This window comes from Pleuronectes platessa, chromosome 17 (assembly GCF_947347685.1).
Source record: "Pleuronectes platessa chromosome 17, fPlePla1.1, whole genome shotgun sequence".
NCBI classification, from domain to species: Eukaryota; Metazoa; Chordata; class Actinopteri; order Pleuronectiformes; family Pleuronectidae; genus Pleuronectes; species Pleuronectes platessa.
The window spans coordinates 22,138,479-22,160,012 of record NC_070642.1 but is presented as its reverse complement, the minus strand read 5'-3'; the positions used below and the strand labels follow the sequence as shown (position 1 = coordinate 22,160,012).

General features: G+C 45.0%; 1 protein-coding gene across 3 annotated transcripts in view; it reads right to left on the bottom strand.

Annotated features, from left to right (window-relative positions):
* The window catches only part of hivep2a (HIVEP zinc finger 2a), a 72,212-nt gene extending 56,390 nt beyond the window's left edge, over window positions 1–15,822 (bottom strand). For 2 of the 3 annotated variants that reach the window (XM_053444747.1, XM_053444748.1), the window contains exons 1-2: window positions 15,312–15,822; window positions 8,515–8,570 (exon numbers count right to left, since the gene is read on the bottom strand). The gene's annotated coding sequence lies outside the window, so the exon portion shown is untranslated. Of the gene's footprint in view, window positions 1–4,356; window positions 4,535–8,514; window positions 8,571–15,311 lie in introns of those variants that run through there. The other variant, XM_053444749.1, reaches the window with a different exon arrangement.
* Window positions 15,823–21,534: the final 5,712 nt, after the last annotated feature.

The following is a 21,534-nucleotide window of genomic DNA, read 5'->3' as shown; positions in this document are numbered from 1 at the left end:
ACTAACGAGAGAACACACACAGGCAGACGGCTGACAGCTGCTTCTGATCCTCCTTCAGTTAACACACAGGTCTGATACCAGCCAGTCGTCAGACAAATCCTGTCACTGACACCAGTATAGTGTGTGTGTGTCTGTGTGTGTGTCTGTCACAGCATGAAAACACACATCACATACAGGTAAGTTCAAAACAAACAGGGAATATATTTAATTTCTCCTCGTTCCTCATCATTTAAACGACTGAAAGGAGAAGAGAGACCACAGCTGACAGCCGAGGGGAAAAGGAGGATCTGTTTTGAATTTTTTGATTTTATTTTGGTGCACGGGGATGAAAGAGGAGATGAGGAGAGGAGGGGGGGGGAGATGACACAGGAGAGGGAAGGAGGAGAAGAAGAAAGGATGAAATCGGGGAGTGGATGAGGAGATTGGAAAGAGGGAGACAGGGGGAGGAAGTTGAGAAATGTGAGGACGGCGGAGGAAGAGTTGGGAGGAGGGACGACAAGATGATAGAGGGATATATAGATGAACAAGGGCGAGAGAGAAGAGTGGGAGATGGGAGGTTAGAGGGAAGAAAGGAATGGGTGCATGGGAGGTAACAAAAAGGAGGTATAGAGGGGAGGAGGAGAAAATGTAAGACGAGACAAAAATAGAGGAGAGAAACGAGAGGAAGAAATTATGAGATGAGATTGAGAGGAGAGAAGAGAGGGAGGAGAAAAGGGAGGAGGAGAGATGAAAAGGAGAAAAGAAAGAAGAAGAAAAAGGAGTGGAGAGGAGGAGGAGAAGAAGGGAGAGGGGCACATCAGAGAGGAGACAAACAGGGAGGAGACGAGACGACAACAGAGAGGAGAGAGGGATGAAAGAGAGGAGAGGATTGAATCCAGAGACAGAGCTTTGAAGAAGAGGAGGAAGAGGGAGGCATGGAAGGAGGGATGGGAAAAAGGAGAGCAGCACTGAGATGAAAGAAAGAGGGGAAAAGTTTAACTCTGACATGTGAGGATCAGAAGAAGGAGAAAAGAGAGGGATGCCTCAAATGAAATAAACAAAAGAAAGAAAATGTTGGAAAAACATCAGCTTATCATCTTTTTGTAAAAAGAGAAAGAATTTAAAAGAAGAATATAAAGAATTTAAAAGATGAAAAAAAAATCCATTTATTATTACACATTGTGTTAATAATCCTGCACTTATTAAATCATTTAGTTTTTTCCTCCTTGATTTGCCAGAAAGGAGATAAACACAAATCAAACTAAGCTGAAGATGAAGTCTGCTGCGCATTAGAGGATCTTCAAATCTTTACTGATTTGACAGATGAAACCGATCTTTAAATATTTTAGTCGTGAGAACGTACGCGAGGCGAACGGGTCGAGACGCAGCACCACACTCTCCACAGGTCACATGATCAAACGTGACTTTACAATAAAAACAAACGTGGAGACGGACTTCACGTCACGTTAACAAGCTACGTATGAAAACTTTCTTAAGTAGTTTTATTTGGACATTTATTTCACGTCTCTAAGTCGCCGTTGGAATCTATTGCAACTAAATCCAGATTAAAGCGTCTGCCCGGTGGAACATTTTGAATTAGGGCTTTAAATTCAGTGATTTGGGGATTTACCTTGATATACCTCTGGTGAAAACTTGGATATGTTTTTATGATTTTTACGTATAAACTTTTTGAACGAGTTTATCTTGAAAAACCAAATAGCAGAAACTTTGATTTGAGAGCTGAGACGGTTTTAACGTACGAGATAAACGTACAGATGAACATTTAATCCTTTGACTGGAATAAAAGTAGGAAACTGAACACTGGGAATTCTTCTTCAGCTTCAAGGCCGATGTTAAAGTCACGTGATGTTGATTAATGTCTTTTCTGAAAGGCAGGTGTTAGACGAGAACCTTTCCCTCCTTCATCCAGGTCTTATCTGTATAATATTCATGTCTTCACACTTCACGACTGAAAAAGACACATTTCAGTGGGGGGGGGGGGTGGTGTTTTCAGGTCACGTCAGATTTACTTCCCCTCTAAGTCTCCGCCCGCGAGGCCGCGCTCGGCGCAGACTTCGTTAGCATGTGCTAATCCCTGTCGTATGACAGGCGCCAGGTGCTAGCCAGCTGTGCTAGCTCTTAAGCCCTAATACCCTTAGAGTGAGTGAGCTAGCGTGGAGCTAATCAGTCTTAATGCCATGCATACGGGGTTAGCTGCGGAGATGGCTAGCTGCTGTAGCAGTGGCTAATCCGAGCGGCTACAGGAGCGAGCCCAATCCCCCACTTCCCCAAAAATATGTCCATTTTAGAAACAGCAGCACGGGATTAAGATTAGAGGAGGAGAATAAAAATAGAGCGCAGGAGAAGAGAGTGATTGAAAAAGAGGAGAAGCTCTCAGCACTTGTAACGTGTTATTTGGGAGGGATGCACTTTTTTTTTTTTTTGATGGCATCATTTACTGTAAATCCTTCAGAAAGAATGTGTTTCATGTAACAGTCGCCTCATGAACCCACATTAAATTCATCTGATTTTTATTTGGATCTGCGCACATTCATAAATATCAGCCTCATAAACAAGTCAGAGAACAAACGAGATCAAGTCCTAATATTTGCATCATGGTCGGAGCCACTTTCCTGAGAACTCTGATATCATTTGCTCATATTTAACATTTAAATCAGTTGATAATGTGACATTTATCATGATAATTATTGATATTATCTGATAAGATTTTTTTTTTCTTGATGACATTTTTGGCCGACTCCTCTTTGATTAGATGTTGAGATCATTTGCCTGATTGTCGGATTAAATCACACACACACACACACACACACACACACACACACACACACACACACACATACACACACACACACACACACACACACACACACACACACACACACACACACACACACACACACACACACACACATACACACAAACACACACACGCACACACCCACACACACCCCACAGGCTCTTGAGTGTGTGGATTTCCTGTGTGAGGACAGGATGTGATGTCACGCCGCTGTGGGCTCAGAAATATCTTGGTCGCTCTTATCTTTAAGTGCAAGTGAGCGTCGGCACAAGTGCTTGAAACTGAAGCGCCTGCTGCTCTGTGTCGCTCTGTCAGGGTGGAAAATCATACCCTTCACTCGGACCACTCCTCCTCCTCTTCCTCCTCTTCCTCCCACTCCTCCTCCTCCTCCTTCCGCCCGTCACATGTTACCAGCCTGAGAGCCAGGGCACTGACACAGGCCACACTCTCTCTCCCTCTCTCTCTCTCTCTCTCTCTCTCTCTCTCTCTCTCTCTCTCTCTCTCTCTCTCTCTCTCTCTCCTCTCTCTCTCTCCCTCTCTCTCTCTCTGTTTCGGGCAGGAAGCCACCAAGTGGCACAGCAGAGGCGAGCCACCTGTTCCTCATGGCAGAGGAGATTACGGAGGGACGGAGGGAGGGATGAAAAGACCAGGGCACGAAATGACAGGAGGGGGCGAGTGAGGTGAAGAGGAAGGGCACGAGGGAGTGGATGAGTGCAGGAGGAGGGAGGGGAGAGAGAGATCATGTGGAAATGGGAGGAAGGAGGAACAAGGGAATAAAAAAGAAAAGATGGAATCGAGACATGAGGGCTATAAAGATGGATAAAATAAGAGAGTGGACGATGGAGGAAGAGAAGACGTTAATCAAGCAAAGAATAAGGGGATGTAATGAAAATGGAGGGATGAGAACAGAAATAGAGGGAGAGGAGGGATTGAATGATGGGAATGAAAGGGAAGGAGAGAGACGGACAGAAAACAGTCAGATGGGTGGGGGTGAGGAAAGGAGTGATGAAAAGGAAAGACGACAGAGCGAAGGGATGGAGGAACAAAGAGGTGAGCAAAGAGAAGCGACAGCAGCCAATCACAATCCCTCCTCCCCTCTCTTGACCTTGTCCTCCCTCCATTCATCACTCCTCCTCTCCTCCCACAGACATCCTGTCTTTCTCTGAACGAGTGTCCACCTGCAGCCGCACGTGACGCTCGGTCTCTCACCGACACTCGATCACATTTATGAATGAAGACGACGGCTCAATTCAAACACGTGGTTTCTTCTCCATCCTCCCTTTAAATTGTCTTGGTCGCCCCCTGGTGGCTGCCTGCATATAAACCCCGCCTCCTCCGAGCTAACAAGATCAAAGCACATATCAAAGAAATGTTTCCTAAAGATGGTGTCTGTCATTTCAGGCGTCACAATGATGTTTGTTTGCGTTTTCATTATTCTGGCAAGTTTGGTTTAAATTATAATTAATCAATTATGCTGACGTTAGCTTTTAGCTCATAGCACGAGCGCAGGCCTCAGAGAAACGCTAGCATGGCTGTAGATGCTCGGTTGTGTTACTCACGTGTATTTCTGAGGTTTATCGCTGTTTGTGCGACTGTGTTTAGAAACTGTGGCAAAATTAGAAGCAGCTGAAACACTCACACTACCGGAGAACACACAACGCTGTCAGAAACGCAAACACATCCACTCAGATGAACAAGCACAGACACACACGAAGCCGCTTTCTTATCACTGACAGGGTTTAAACAAGCATGGACCAATGCAAATACACACACACACACACCTACACGCACACACACACACACACACACACACACATATAGAGCATGTACAGGAAGTCTGCAGGCTGCAGAAGCAACAGAGCCGTGATTTGCATGAGGAACGATGCGGAAGTGAAACCAAAGCTCCTTATTGAGCTGCACAGTCCTTAGACACACCACTGTGCACACTCTCTCACTCTGACACGCACACACTCACTCACTCACTCACACACACACTCACTCACACACACACACACACACACACACACACACACACACACGTTCATCTGTCTTGACAACACATTCCCTGTAGCCCCCTGACTCTTTAAAACTCCTAAACTTAAACTTTATTCTTATCTGAATCTTAAAACACTCTCTTTCTCTCTCTCTCTCACACACACACACACACACACAGGAACAGACACACACACACACACACACACACACACACACACACACACACACACACACACACACACACACACACTGCTTTCCCTGTCATTTGAATACACAAACAAAGAGGCCACTGGACTTCTGGGTACCTGCAGGAAATGGGAAACAAACTAACGGCTGTTGTCGCGGCAACAGCCATATCCCATAACGCTATTCAAATTCTGCAGCTCCGTTATCTATACACATATACACACACTTGTACACACAGACACACACACACACACACACATTTAAAGGGAGGAGGGAGAAGATGTTCACCCAAAGGCCATTCATCTGGACACAGCTGCTCAACAATGCACATGGTCATGATTCGCCCTGTGCCTGTGTGTGTCTGTGTGCGTGTGTGTGTCTGTGTGCGTGTGTGTGTGTGTGTGTCTCCATGTGATGTTGTCAAGGGCACAGCTTGCATCCATCGTACCAAGCCGTGGTCACCATGGCAACAGAACATACACTTCACCTCCAACCAGTTTTTATTTTACTTTTTTTTATTTGTACATTCAATTATGTGTGTGTGTGTGTGTGGGGGGGGGGGGGGGGGGTGGGCAGGAGGTGAACTATGCGTGTTTGTGAGTGTGTGTGTGTGTGTGGCAGTGTGTGTGTATGTTTGTGTGTGTGTGTTTGCGTGTGTGTGTGCGAGCGCTTCAGTCACTTCCTGGTCGCGTTTGGACCAATCAGAGCACAGGGACCCATGTGCGTTTCTCATTGGCTAACTGTCCACTAATGGGTTTTTTTTTCCGTGTCGGCCACTTGTTAATGTTCCAACTCTCTGTTACCATGGCGTCCGGATCCATTTGGGCTCCCATCCCTCTCTCTCTCTCTCTCTCTCTCTCTCTCTCTCTCTCTCTCTCTCTCTCCCTCTCTCTCTCTCTCTTGCTCTCCATCTTCTTCCACTTCATTCATTGCTTTCCTTTTTTTTTTTATTCAGCTATTTGAACATTTATCTCTCTCTTGTTTGTTTGTTTGTTTGGAAGCTGTCGATTATTTTGAAATTAATGTTACTAATTATTGTTTTTCTTGTTACATTGTAACATAGTTTTTTTTAATTCAGATTAATGATGAATTAAAGGAAAAAGCTGAATAAACGAGAACCGAGGGTTTGAAGTCTCACTGATTGGTTTCATGAATGTTGTTTTAATTATTGATGATTTTGAATCTCATGCAGAGGTCTCAACGTTCACCTGATCTCAGCCCAGTTATTATGAAACATCAAACACAGAAATATTAATCAATATCACTGAATAGAAAAAGACAAAGACAACGAAGAAGAAGACAACGAAGAAGAAGACAATTACAAAGAAGACGTTGATGAAGAAAAAGCAGAAGAAGATGATGACGACAAATGTTGTTATGAAGAAGACAAACATGACAATGATGAAGACGACAAAGACGACAACAAGAACAAGAGGATGACACAGATGAAATATTCAGAGACGAAAACAACGATCTTCATGAGAATAAAAGGTTGATAATTTTCATTTCAATTTGTAACTTCATTTGCAGAGAGAGAAACATTAATGTAAGAGAGAAACACACTGAGAAGAGAAAACTGTCATCACATGTTCTCTGGATCAAAACTCATCTTTTCCACATTAATCTACCAACTAATGTTTCATAGTTTTTACTTCCTGGTTCTTTCATTCAGTTTTTTATCAACGTGTAATTTGAAATTGCTCAGAAAAAGATGGACGTGAACGTTTTATCTCTGAAGCAGCCGTTGAAATTTGTCACATTCTACGTCCTCATAACCCAATAAAACACACAAACACACACACACACACACAACCTGTGCATCTTAGAGCATGTGCACAGTCTGCAGGCACCGACGCACTTCCTGTGCATGTGTCGTGCTGTGTGTGTTTTAACGGCGATGATGGACCCACACGTCTGTGCTCTGAGGTGCAGATAGTAATCTCTGCTTTGCATGATCTATTTCTGTGCACTGTCTGACTCCACCACACACACACACAAACACACACTCTCACACACACACACACACACACACACACAAAGTCGTGGGACTGATGTGAGAGTGAGGGGGAGACAGAGGAAGACAGAGGGTGTTTGGATGACACAGTTCATCTCATCCTCGATACGAAGCCGTCGGTTGCACAGGAAGAGGAAGTGACACCGCTCTCACACACACACACACACACACACACACACACACACACACACACACACACACACACAAACACACACACACACACACACACACACGCTTCTACCCTCCACTTCATTTCTAATCTTCTGTGTGGCATTAATCTCCCACCTCTCTGATATTATCTTGCCTTTGCTCAAAGTCTGAAGACGCCGAGGCCTCGTGACCTTTGACCTTCCTGGTGCTTAGAAAATGAAACGAGACCAAACATTGCTGAGCTTCAACAAAACTAATTTCCAGCCTGAAGATATAAATTAACGACCATGATCGTTTGCCAGTGTCATTTGTTATCACGTGTTTTATCCATGTCAGAACAGATAAATGAGTAAATTCACATTTTACTTCCTAGTATTTTGCATTTTTCAGAAATGTCCTTCTGGGTATTGCATCGTGTATTCTTGTTTGTGTGATACAACAGCAGCAGATACATTCCCATCAATGGCATTAGTGTAAAATACAAGTTTTGAATCATAAATCTTGAAAAAGTTGAAACTTGTGACGTCTATTTCTCAATAAAACACGAGACCAGAGACGACGATGGTGGAAGTTATTGTCGTCATCAGCTTGTGTGAAGAAACCGCTGCTTGAATCCATGAAACCATCTCCACTCGTGTCTTTACTCCACAGAAGCTTTCCTTTGTAATTTGGTATAATTTGTTTTTAACTAACTGGGGGGGGGGGGGCGATGTGTCACGTTGAAATAAAGAAACACTTTGTTTTTAAAAATTATATTTTTCACTTTGCTCTGAAAACCAAATGATTCAGGGTTAACAAGAGACTTTTCTTATTAGAAATCTATCACCAGATGTATTCTACCTACACACCTCCCGTCTGTCTGACACCAGAGTGCATTGTGGGTAAGGAAGCGTTTAATTTTCACTCCGGCGACACCTCCGGTAACGATGCTGGCCGGTTGCCCCGACAACCAGCCAGGAGAAAAAAGGCGGTGAGAGGAATTCTGGGTAAAATGAACGAGCGTCTCCTCGTCTCTCGCTCGCTCTCATGACAAAAGCTGCGGCCATTTTAAATCATAATGATGCTTATTATTACAAAAGGTCCTTTGCCTTCATTTTCTCCTTGTTTTTCAGGCTCTCTCACTTCCTGTCTCACTCGTCTACTCTCATCTCATTGGTTTGAATTCATCTTATTAATGTGAGGTGACTTCATATTTCACTTTACTAATCTTGTTTCACTTTCACTCTTATATTTAGATTTCTTTTCTGTTCCGTGTCAAAGTGTCAATTTTTCCGTTATCAACCTTTTTTCTTCTCACTTCACAGTTTTTAGCTTTCTGCAAATACACACAAACACAAAGACACACAAACACACACACACACACAGATCCTACCTGGTGAACTTTTGCCACCTGGTCCGGTTTATTAAGTCCGACACTGGTCACAGCCGCTGCAGGACACAGAGACAGAAGACACATTAGAGAGGACGTTCAGTTCTTCATAACAACGATTCAAAGGCTTTATTATCACGTGCAGAAAAATATGATGTCAACCTGGAGCCAAATCTAAAGAGAACTCATCAACTCTGATATCAAGTCAACCTGGTTCCAGATCTAAAGAGAACTCATCAACTCTGATATCATTTCAACCTGGTTCCAAATCTAAAGAGAACTCATAAACTCTAATATCAAGTCAACCTGGTTCCAAATCTAAAGAGAACTCATCAACTCTGATATCAAGTCAACCTGGTTCCAGATCTAAAGAGAACTCATCAACTCTAATATCAAGTCAACCTGGTTCCACATCTAAAGAGAACTCATCAACTCTAATATCAAGTCAACCTGGTTCCAAATCTAAAGAGAACTCATCAACTCTAATATCAAGTCAACCTGGTTCCAGATCTAAAGAGAACTCATCAACTCTAATATTAAAACAAACAAACAAACACTGCGGCTCACAACCTCATGCTTGTTGTTAACAGCTGTTTACAAGACAAGATATTATTCAAGAAATTTGCGACACACGTATTCCTTCCTGTTTACATCAGCACGTGCACATGAGAGGTCGTTTGATACGTGTTTTCAGGCCTGTTAGTGCGGGTGGGGATTAAAACTGACACTGAGCCTAGAGGCCGGTGAGGACAGAGATCGTTTCAGTTTGAAAACATGTTGTTGAAGTATGGACGTGTCCTCAGAAGGAACTTGGCACATCAGTGTTGGATCTCGTGCCCTAAGGAGCTCATCCCGGCAGTTTTCCAGAATCTGGTGGTGAAGGTGAAGTGCTCACGTGTCCACAAACATACGATTTACCAGAGTTTTAAAGGTCAAAAGGTCACGATGGGATCTCAGCATATTGTTTTTAGTGAAATGTCCCTGACGGCCGAGCCTCATGTGTAGAAATCATGAAAACGCTCCTTCATTCCCTAAAGTCTCTGTTGTTTCCTTAGCAGATTTCTGGCGTTGACATTTCAAACCCTTCGATGAATCCAGCGATGAACATGAAACTGAAGACGTGTCGAGGAGTTTCAGATCCGTCCTGTCAGCCGTTAGTCATCTGGATTCTCACTTTGCTCTTGTCACTCTTCTCTCTTCTGGGTGCGTCGCTTTAAAAGCCCGTTGGGGTTTCTGTTCCGCTTCGCCCGCTGAGATCCGATTTCCCTTTCAAGCCCGGATATTTTTGAAGTGTTATTTATCTTTTTTCTGATATGCAAATAACTCAATTTAAATCTATAGCAGTCACAATCAGAGAAGAGAAAACCAACCCAGGGCAGAAAGTGTGTTTACTTTCATTTTGAATTAGTATTTACTCTTTTAAACAACTTCTTGGTACAAGGACAACTATGGATATTATTACCACCAAGAGACAGTGAAGAAAAAATAAGGAATCAAATAAAAATATTGTACTTCAATTTTTCTCATTTCAAAAATCTCATTTTTAGAATTAAGTCAACTTTATCTACTTAATCCTTTATTTTTCAATTATATATATTTTTTTAGATTTACAACAAACACATTACAAACTTCTCCTTTTGCTCATGAGATAAATGTCGAGAGTTTTACTATGATTCTTACTGAGCCGGGTTTTACCTTCAGGTTAAGAAGGCGAATCATGAAAGTGAAAGTTCCACATTCAACTCAAAACTCTACAACTTGTATTTTACACGTTCTCTGTTTCTGGTTTCATGTCCGCGGCGGCAGAGCATAATTCACCGTATGACTGATGAGCACGGAACAGAATAGCGGCTGTAGATTTGAAAGTGAGTCACATCAAACTGTGAAGGTTACTGGTGGATGAGATTAAACAAACTGATCCACGATCAGCTACAGGAACTGATGAACACTACATATCGATACTGGCTCGTGCTCAGAGGCCGTTTATCTCCTGAGTGAATGGAGCTGGACATTTATTAAGAGCAGCTGCGTAGCCAGGAGGTGGACGTGGTGGAAAACGGGCGTAGGAAGCACATGACTGTCACGCCAGAGGCCGAGAGTTTGATTCCCATCTGGGGTTCGGGCATCAGAAGCTCTTCGGTTGAGGTCAAGCAGAGATGGTGGAGGATTACGAAGCAGCTTAATGTCGCTAACGTGGATATTTGGATATTTTAACACAAATCAAATAAGTTGAATCAGAATCAGCACATCGTGAATCAACAGCCTCTCGTGACCTTCACAGAAAGTTGAACCTGGTATTAAAGACGAGCTCTTACTCTGAGTGCAGGAGGATAAACTGCCCCAGAAGGTCACGGGTTCACAGCTGGATGCAAAATGATTTTTAACTGCATCAATCAATTCTTACTGTGAATGCTGTTAGTGACGTGCTAATGGCTCCACTCACGTCAGAGCCGCGTGATTGGCTCGTTGCGTTTCTCCTTGTGCAGCGTACGATATTTGGAATATTTCATAAACAGTGTCAGGAGTTTGATGAAGAGCTGCCGGCCGGAGAGTTTTTACAACTTCGATATATCATCAACAACACGATGTGCAGCGTGATTCAAACGTATATCCCCCCCCCCCCCCCCCGTATGGAAAATCACTGTACGTGGAGAGTTCCTCTGCGCTCAGCGTGTTGACTGTGGAGTTACGTGTGATTTACAATCTGCTCACATGGAACTGGCAGCAAACAGGGAAGGGGGGGGGGGGGGGGGGGCTGCTGTACGTTCACAAAACATTGATTTAGCTCGACTCTCTGATGCATTAATGAAGTGGGACTAATTACAAGCACATGACAAAGAGGGCTACTTTGGGTAAAGGTCTCTCTCTCTCTCTCTCTCTTGCTACCTCCATCTCTCCATCATCTCCTTGTTCGTTTAAATATCCACACACACAAACACAAACACACACACACACATACATCCACACACACACCTGACAGCCTGTCCCTTTGAGTAATGACAGGTAAAAGATGTCCTCTGTTGTAGAGACAGAGTTTTATGACGACAACAAACTGATTCACCATCAGCTTCCTCTTGTCTTTTATCTACTTGTTTCCTTTCCTCCTCTCTCGCTATCTCATTTCCTACCCTCTCCTTGTCCTTTCCTCTTCCATCCTTCCTTTTTCTTTTGTTTAGTCTGGGTTCTCATCTCCTTCAATTTATTCTTGATTTCTTTTCTCGTCTCGTCTCCTCTCCTTTCTTATCCGCTCGTTTCCTCGGCCTTGCTTCTTTTTCCTTTCCTCTCCTCCTGTTTCCTTCCTTCTCCTCCTTTTGCATTTTGTTCTTTTTAGCTTCTTTCCTCTCGTGATCTCTCTAACTCTGTCCCTCTCCTCCTCTTCCCTCGTCTCCCATCACTTTCCCTTTTCCATTTCTGTCCATCTCCCCTCGTCTCCCTCTTCCCCCCTCCTCTCTCTCCTTCCTTCATTCCTTCACCTCCTCCTCCTCCACTTTTCTCCACTGTTGTTCTATTGTGGGTTTCTCCTCCTCTCCTCCAGGTGACTACGTCCAGACGGAAAGTGAACCAAACCACAGAGGAGCAATTTGCAGGAGAAGCCAGTCAACCAACTCATTAGGCTGCACGTGTGTGTGTGTGTGTCTGTGTGTGTGTGTCTGTGTGTGTGTTTGTGTCTTAATAATTTAGCCGTCGCTGTCAGGACCTTGGTCACCAGAGCGCTCTCAGGTTCCTCTACAGCTCTCAGGTAATAGCACACACACACACACACACAGACACACACAGAGACACACACAGACACACACAGTGGATGAGCTCAGTGTGAAGTTTGAAATCCTTCTTTAAAGCTCTGAATTCGTCGCTTCCTTCACGTCCCTGAGACTCACTGAGCTCCGTGTCCTGTTACAATTCATCTTTTCTTTGTTAGAAATAATCCACACGGACTCGTCAGCTACGCTACAATAACAAACTGATGCTACAACACACAGTGGAGCCACGCCCCCTCCGTCCAATAAAAGGTTAAAAGGTGAAACTCTTAATATAGAATTACAAAGTCCCACAAAGATGTTTAGGCACCTGAAGCCTAACTGACAATTACCACTGAATGTTCAAATCTTTCAGTTTCTCTCCCGTCTTATTCCCTCGGCCAATCAGGAACTGTTTCTGTTTTGCGTGTGTGTCTGTTACTCATTAGCAGGATTACATGATTACACGACTGATGGAATGATGCAGAATGGATCAGGGCGGAGTCCAATTCAATTTGGTGCGGATCGGAATAGATTGGCGGATGCAGGAGTTCAGTCCAGAGAGAGAGAGACAAGTTCTTGCAGCTGAAACTATCTGCAGACTGGATGTTTGAGATTTTGTGTGTGTGTGTGTGTGTGTGTTTGTCTCTGTGTGTGTGTGTGTGTGTGTGTGTGTGTGTGTGTGTGTGTGTGTGTGTGTGTGTGTGTGTGTGTGTGTGTGTGTTTGTGTCGCTTCATCACTTAGCACCGTACATCTGTATTCATTTCAAATTCTCCAGCGGTGACGTGTTTGCTATTTGACAGCAAAATACAAAGTTATCACATCTGCAGCGAACGAACAAACACAGAGAGACGGAGGGTTTCAAATGATACAACACACATATACACACACACACAAACACACACACACACACACACACACAAACACATATAGATCTCACAAGGACTTAATAAATTAATTGAATGTTCAGTGCAGAAAATCAACTCACACTTCATGCACATCCTCTGTACACCTGTCCACCCCGTGTGTGTGTGTGTGTGTGTGTGTGTGTGTGTGTTTATGTGTGTGTGTGTGTGTGTCTGTGTGTGTGTGTGTGAGTGTGTGTATGCCTGCTCCTACGCAGTACATAACGATGGCCATCTGAGGTGACAGTGAGACAGATGGTATGTAGGTCGGCCTCTCTCCATGCACACACACACACACACACACACACAAACACACACACACACACACACACACACACACACACACACACACGTGCACAGCAACCAGCGTGTGTCCTGACAGCAGAATAGATTCCGTCTCTTCGGCTGCAGGATTATAACCTCGTCACCTCCACACAGATTAATTCATCTGCCGTTGTTTTCACACTTCACTGGTTTCTTAGCTGTTCTGCAGAGACACTGGTTTTTAGTGGTTCTAAATACTGGTGTAGTGTCTGTTTTAAACCTGCATGATGGGAATTAGCTGTTAGTTTGACCTGTGGTGATGATGGTTGCACAAAGATCAGTTCACCCGTTGGTTCACAGTGCAGTGAAGCTGGACTCAGTATAGAACCTGAACGGTGGAATCCTTTGTTGTCGAGTCTCAGTTGTCACGTCACAGAGCACTGGTCGCACAACATTCCACACTGTACTTCACGGGACTCTTAACGACTCACAAGACGAGTGTGAAGCCGATGAGTTCTTGAGATATTTGAGCCACAGCCTGGAGTTATTAGATATATACAATCTTTACAGTGCTAATACATATTTGAAATTAGCCTCATAGCCTCCACCCTGCCGTAGTGTCCTTGAGCAGCATCTCTTTAGCGCCTGTTTCATGCAGTAACAGTGTTTCGACCCTGAACTTTGACCTCTGACCTCTGACCGGAGGCCTGAGAGGCGCAGGGAGGAAGAAGTGGAGCTTTTCCTTCACACAGAGACCCGAGGATTATGACACGCAATAACACAGGACGTGATGGTGTGATGAGGCTGCAGATCTCTGCTGGAAAGAGAGAGAGACGTGCAGCGGAGGAAGATTCTGAGAGCAGAAGGAAGGCAGCAGAGAGAGAGAGAGAGCGAGAGAGGGGGAGAGAGAGAGAGAGAGAGAGAGAGAGAGAGAGAGAGAGAGAGAGAGAGAGGAAGGGAGAGAGAGAGAGGAAAACAAACAGTGAGAGAGAAAGAGGGAGGAAGAGAAAAACAGAAAGAGGGAGAGAGGGAGAGGGAGAGAGAGAGAGAGAGAGAGAGAGAGAGAGAGAGAGAGAGAGAGAGAGAGAGAGAGCAGGGCCGGGTCGTGTGTCGGAGTCTCCCCGGCCGGGGCCCCTCTCTAGACGGCAACACGTCATGGAACATTCCCGGAACCAGCCAGCGCACCACCCACCATCTCTCGCTCTATCTCTCTCTCTCTCTCTCTCTCTCTCTCTCTCTCTCTCTCTTTCTCTCTCTCTCTCACACACACACACACACACACACACACACACGGACACACGCACACAGGAATCAAACGATGCGCACATGAGATAGAGTCGCTGGCTTCACGAACATGAACGCAGTTGTCGTGTTGTGACACAATGTGACAACAACACAAAACGCGGCTGTGCCACCATCTGACACGGAACCAGGAAACACCGGAGCGCGTGCGCTAAGGTCACCACTCACGAGCCCGCGCGCCGCGCACAGATCACAGGGAGTCATGGCAACACAACACAGATTCGCAGGTGAACTTCTGAGGCGCGCGCACGTCTGCCCCGCGCGCACGACCTTCCAGACACCCTCATCCTCCTCACACCTCTCCCGGCTCCAGAGCCTCCAGCCGCCCGGCTCCCTCCCTCTCTCCCCCCCGGCCTTGCAGCCACCCTGGCCGCGCAGGCTACTGCAAATTCCTCAGGATATTACGCAACCCGGGTAATCTGCATGCAATGCGATGCGTGCCCGGGGTATTCCCCGTGCACGGCCGTGCCCTTATAAGCTAAACGAACAGATCCAGAGCCGTGGAAACAGCCCGGAATGTGCGTCACGGCGCGGAGCAGCTCGCTGTCACAGTGAAATGTGAGAGAATGTGTCCGGCTCCGCTGCGCTTACCTTCAGGCTGCTGCGCTCCGGCTGCGCGCCTCCGTCTCCGGGCGAAAATGACAACAAGCCAACCCGGTGACAGGAGATCCGAGTCCGGGCTTGACACCTCGCGGGTCGTCCGCCCAGAGGCGAGGACACGGCGGTTAGAAATCCACAAGAGTCGCGGGGCGGCGGGAGGAAGCGTCGCGGCTCAGGCGGAGGAAAAGTTGCGCGTAAAAATGGAAGGAATCCTTTCCGACCGGATCGGTGCCGCCGGAGCTCCGCCGCTGCAGACAGACAGTCAGTGTGTGCGTCTCGCTGTGTTGTGAGTGTGCATGTGTGCGTGTGTGAGAGGGTGAAATCAGGAGACACACACACACGCACACACACACTCATGCGCACACGGGGGTTATTCCAAGCGCCACTTCCCAGAATAGCAGCAGAGAGGAGAGGGAGAGAGACGGAGTGGCAGAGCGAGGAGAGAGAGCGAGAGAGACAGAGAGAGGGTGAGAGAGAGAGAGAGAGAGGGAGAGAGAGAGAGAGAGAGAGAGAGCGAGAGAGAGAGAGAGAGGGCGTGTGTGTGTGTGTGTGTGTGTGTGTGTGTGTGTGCGCGCGTTTGTGACGTCGTCGGATCCCCCAGCGCGCAACCAGGGCAGAGGGAGGGGAGGGGAGGAGGAGCAGTGGCCGAGGAGGAGGATCTGTCTGCAGCTCACAGAGAGCAGGATTCCCCGGTCACCTCTGGAGCGACCTGTCTGTCTGACTGTCTGTCTGACTGTCTGGAGGCCTGCACGTCTCGCTGCCTGTCTGTCTCTCCTCTCAGCTCCAGGCGTTAAGACCGGAACTGAACACATTCACGTGCAGTTTGCAGCATGAAACGAGCTTGAAATCATATATGAATAAATATTACTAATACAAATCCAACTCTCTTTACTATTATTAATAATCCTCATCGTTATTATCGTTACTTTTGTGAGTAAGTTAAATAATAATATCTCCAGGATAACGTGCACACAACATTATTAACCCATTAAACGCCTAACCGCTTTATTTCGGCTTATATGTTCTGTGTGTGTGATATAGTGGCTCCTAGTGGTGAAGGTGCATATTGCAACCAGCTAAAGACCCCTCGTCTCACCCTCCACTTCCTGTGTGTGGCCTCCAGGTACGAGTTTGACCCGGAAACCTCCTGATGCTTCTTCAGAGGAGAAGCTGAAGTTCTCCACGGGCCAGTTTCCCTCTGGAGGAGAAGTGGGTGGTTAAAGACAAATATGTGAAATATGTTTCCAGACCATTTATTTATTTCTGTTTCCTTTATCCTGACACATTTTTAAGTGGATCCTCGGTATTCGTGGGACACGCCCACTCCAGCTGATTCACTTCATCTGTAAAACACGTCCAGTCCACGCTGCTAATAAATGAAATCAGGCTTGATGAGGTCGTTTCTCCTCCTCGGAGCCGGTTCGACAGGTTTAAAAAGTGACTGGACACAAAGCCACTTGCACCTGAGGCATCGCAGGTTTGATTCCCTCGGGCAGGCGGCAAATCAAACGGTCTGATATGTGAAGTGCAGCCAGCAGATTCTGACACAAGCCTCCAGTGTGATGAGAAACCGGTCGGACATTTGCACAGCCGAAACTCAGACAGCTCCCATTGTACCTGGGAACAGATAATCACACTTAATGGTCCAGTAATTGTCTGGATGTCCACTGAGGGCAGAGAGGTTATTTGAGGTGAGAGGGACAGAGGGGGGGGGGGGGGGGGGGTGCAGTTAGAGACACCTTCTGTGACTGAATCTTCACTTTCACCCTCAGGCTTCATCTAAAACACCAACTGAACTCAAACTAGAATGTCTTTGTCATGAAGAAGAAATGAAAGGTCAGAGTGAGCTGCAGATGGACGATGAACTGGAGGAACACAAATATCACAGGATGAGAATAATGAGCCGAACAAGCAGAAGACGTCAACTTGGAAAGACGAGCTGATCTCAGAGCTGTTGGTGAGAAGGGTCGACGCCAAACTTCTTCAGGAAAGTCTGAACAAAATAAGGAAAGAACAGTAGTTTGATAATCTGGAATAAAACAGGGAATACAAGCTCAGTCCAGTCTGCTCCTTCTCACCAGCTCAGACACCAGAGTGGAAATGATTGAAGTAAATAAATACATTTACACATTCAGTGTATTTCAGGAGCTTGTGCTGTAGATTCTGTCGTGTTCCCTGAGTCCAGTCAGAGCGAGGAACCTTCCAACCTGTCTGGCTCCACACATGTTGACATTCTTCTGCTGGAGTCTTCTCTGAGATAAGATCGTGTGTGGATGTGTTAGAAGAGCTGAACTCTGAGATGGCACCGATTCAGTGGAATGAAAATCGCTGGTCCAGGCCTCGAGCCAGAGAAAGTTTTTCCTGCTACTTGGTTTGTTTCCAAGTTGTGCAGCGGAGTGCGTTAGTGTTTCTCTCCCTGGCCCCTGACTGCACTTTGCATCCAGATGATGACATGTGCATCAAACGGCTCCTCCAGGCTCTGCACGGGGAACTGGAGCTGATATTAAACATTTCATTGAAATGGTCTGTGGTGAAACTGTTGTTGTTTTCTCCAACAAGTGTTTCTCTGACCGGTGGAAACAGTTCAGTGGAACAAGGAAAGCAATCAACAAAGTTCATGGAAGCTCAGGCCAGGTAGTGACTGGTATTTGAGGAATGTCACATGTTACCTTGGGATGAAAGGATGGACAGAGAGGGATGTATTAATAGATAGAGATAGAGAGAGAGAGAGAAAGATAGAGATAGATAGATAGAGATATAGATATAGAGATATAGAGAGATAGATAGAGATAGAGAGAGATAGATAGAGATATAGATAGAGATAGATAGAGATAGAGAGAGATAGATAGAGATATAGATAGAGATAGAGATAGATAGAGATAGAGATAGATAGAGATAGAGATATAGATAGAGATAGATAGAGAGAGAGAGAGAGATAGAGATATAGATAGAGATAGATAGAGAGAGATAGAGAATGACAAAGATAGACAGAGATAGACAGAGATAGATAGAGATAGATAGAGATAGAAATATATAGAGAGAGATAGAGAGAGATAGATAGAGATAGATAGAGATATAGATAGAGATAGACAGAGATAGATAGAGAGAGATAGATAGAGATAGATAGAGATAGATAGACATAGAGATAGAGATAGATAGAGATAGATAGAGATAGATAGAGATAGATAGACATAGAGATAGAGATAGATAGAGAGAGATAGAGAGAGATAGAGAGAGATAGATAGAGATATAGATAGAGATAGACAGAGATAGATAGACATAGAGACAGAGATAGAGATAGATAGAGAGAGATAGAGAGAGATAGAGAGAGATAGATAGAGAGATAGATAGAGATAGACAGAGATAGATAGACATAGAGAGAGAGATAGAGATAGATAGACATAGATAGGGATTGATAGAGATAGAGATAGATAGAGATAGAAAAGATAGATAGAGATAGAGATAGATAGATAGAGATAGACAGAGATAGATAGAGATAGAAAAGATAGATAGACATAGAGATAGATAGATAGAGATATACAGAGATAGAGAGAGAGAGATATAGAGAGATAGACATAGATAGGGATTGATAGAGATAGACAGAGATAGATAGAGATAGAGAGAGAGAGAGAGAGAGAGAGATAGGTAGTTGAGTGTTCAGATCACTGACCTCCAGCAGCAACACTTCTCAATGAAAGACCTACTTATCCTTGACGTGTGTGTTTGTGTGTGTGTGTGTGTGTGTGTGTATGTGTCTGTGTGTGTTTGTGTGTGTGTGTGTGTGTGTGTGTTTGTGTGTGTGTTTGTGTGTCTGCCATCGAGACGTGATCTCATCACCGGTGACCTCCGTGTCCCCATGGCGATACCGTGGCAACACAGCACCATGGCGACAGGGAGCTGCAGATTCTAATGCATCTGAATCTGAATCTGAATCTGAATATGATTTCCATACGGAGCCCGGCCGCGGGGGGGGGGTGCAGGTCGCAGCTCTCTTCTGACAGGAGCTGTGCACGGAGCTGCTCAGTCGTCAAACTCTGAAAAGAGATTCCCGCACAAAGCGATTCTATTAGCAGATGTCTTCAGATGACTCATAACATAAATAATGTGTTATCAGGCCAGTTGTCATTTTGATGAAGTAGATGTGAGAGCTGCTCTGGAGTCAGTTTCACTTTGTGGAGTTCCTTAAATTTCTTCTCTATACGTAAATGTCATTTCTGCACGTTTTCAGCATTGAAGCATCTTTATGGATTGAAAAATAAGAACAGGAGGGAAAAAAAATATGCAAAGCTTAAAATGGATCAATAATATTACAGTGGTTTGATTCACTTTTCATTGACAGTCACTTTATTGATACTTTCAGGCTCTTTCTTTAGACCTGAGTTCAGCTCCGACCTGACATGCATTTAGTTTTTGTGTCCAAACTCATTGTGTGTGTGTGTGTGTGTGTGTGTGTAGGTGGGGGTAGTTATCTAACTATATCTGAATCCATATGGGCAGGATCAGATTCATAATGTGTATTCAGAACCTGAAAGTGCGTCTCTTAAAATCTGTTTTGCTCTCGGAGTCGTACCTTTTCACTTTTCAACCCTCAATGTCCACATTGGAAGGTTTGTCCAAACGTCCACAAATCTCAACACGTTTATATACATCTGCAGATTCCTGTATGCATTCATAATTCTCAGCATACATTTGCAGACACTTCTACACAATTACTACACACGAGGACTGAGAAACACACACACCGATAATCCTGCCACATACATATCACTGACTTGTGAAGCCTTGAGGAGACTGAGGTCATCACATGGATGACTCATAGTTAAATTATGCTGCTTAGCATTAGCACGCAGCGACCCCTCTGTGACACAGAGGTGAGTTTGGAGCCAATCCTCTCAGGGTGAAGTAACGAGCTGGGTCGCAATCCCACGATGTGAGTCACGTGTCACTGGAGCCCGAACCCTCTGTTCACACTCTGCACTGGTGTTAAAGAAAAACAACCATGAACAAGGAACCTGCTCAGTGGCTACGGGAAGTTAGGAATAATCCATTACATCAGAGAGGTTGACACACACACACACACACACATGCATATGTACACACACACACACATGCATATGTACACACAAACAGCCGAGCGGTGGCCTCGGGCTCTTGTCCCAGAGTCGAACTGTAACGCTCTGCAAGACAAAGCACTTCTGTGACAGCTGACTGATTACTAATGCTTAGTCATACAGACACACACACACACCCACACACACAGACACACACTAACACACACACACACACACACAACTACACACACCGCTCCCCATTGCTACCACTCCCAGTTACCACAGATTGACAAGTGAGCAATTTGTGTTCATCTGACACACACTTTTTTTGTTAAACACACACAAGATTGTGTATCTTTCCATCTCCTGGTCTTTGATTCACTTTCTGCAGCATTAATCACTGACACTGTGTCATTCTAACACACACGTACACACACACACACACACATGCTGTTATCAGTGTGTCGAGGTGTGGCACAACTGTTACATAAAGGTTCCAGGATAAAGGTCAAACTACCTGAGAGATAACAGTTACATCTTCAGGGGTGTGTGTGTGTGTGTGTGTGTGTGTGTGTGTGTGTGTGTGTGTGTGCGTGTGTGTGTGTGTGTGTGTGTGGTGTGTGTGTTGGGGGGGGGATTGATTGAGAAAGTGAGAGAGAGAGAGGAGACAGTTCGAAGGAGTGAAAGAAAACATGTGCATACACGGACGCGCGCACACACACACACACACACACACACACACACACACACACACACACACACACACACACACACAAACACACAATCTTGTTAACGCTCAGGTTGTTTAGGGGCTAAACTCTGCCCCCTACTGCTCAGCATCAGTACTGACACTTCATATCATGACCAGCTTTGTGCAGATTCCATGACTTCGTTCTTGTCTCCTCCTTCCACTAAGCTTCATGGAAATGTGCGCAGTAGTTTTTGTGTAATCCTGCTGACAAATCAACAACAAGTTGTGTTGCGTAAAGAGTGAAAAAGTTGGTTCATCCACTATCACACCGAAACATTTCTCAGCAGTTTTTTAAGGAACCTGTGAAATGTTTATTCAACAGAAATAGTCCTGATATGATTAATAGATGTTTCTTATAGCAGGTTTCTGATAACATATATCACATTCAATCACATTTTATTTTTAAGCAAGA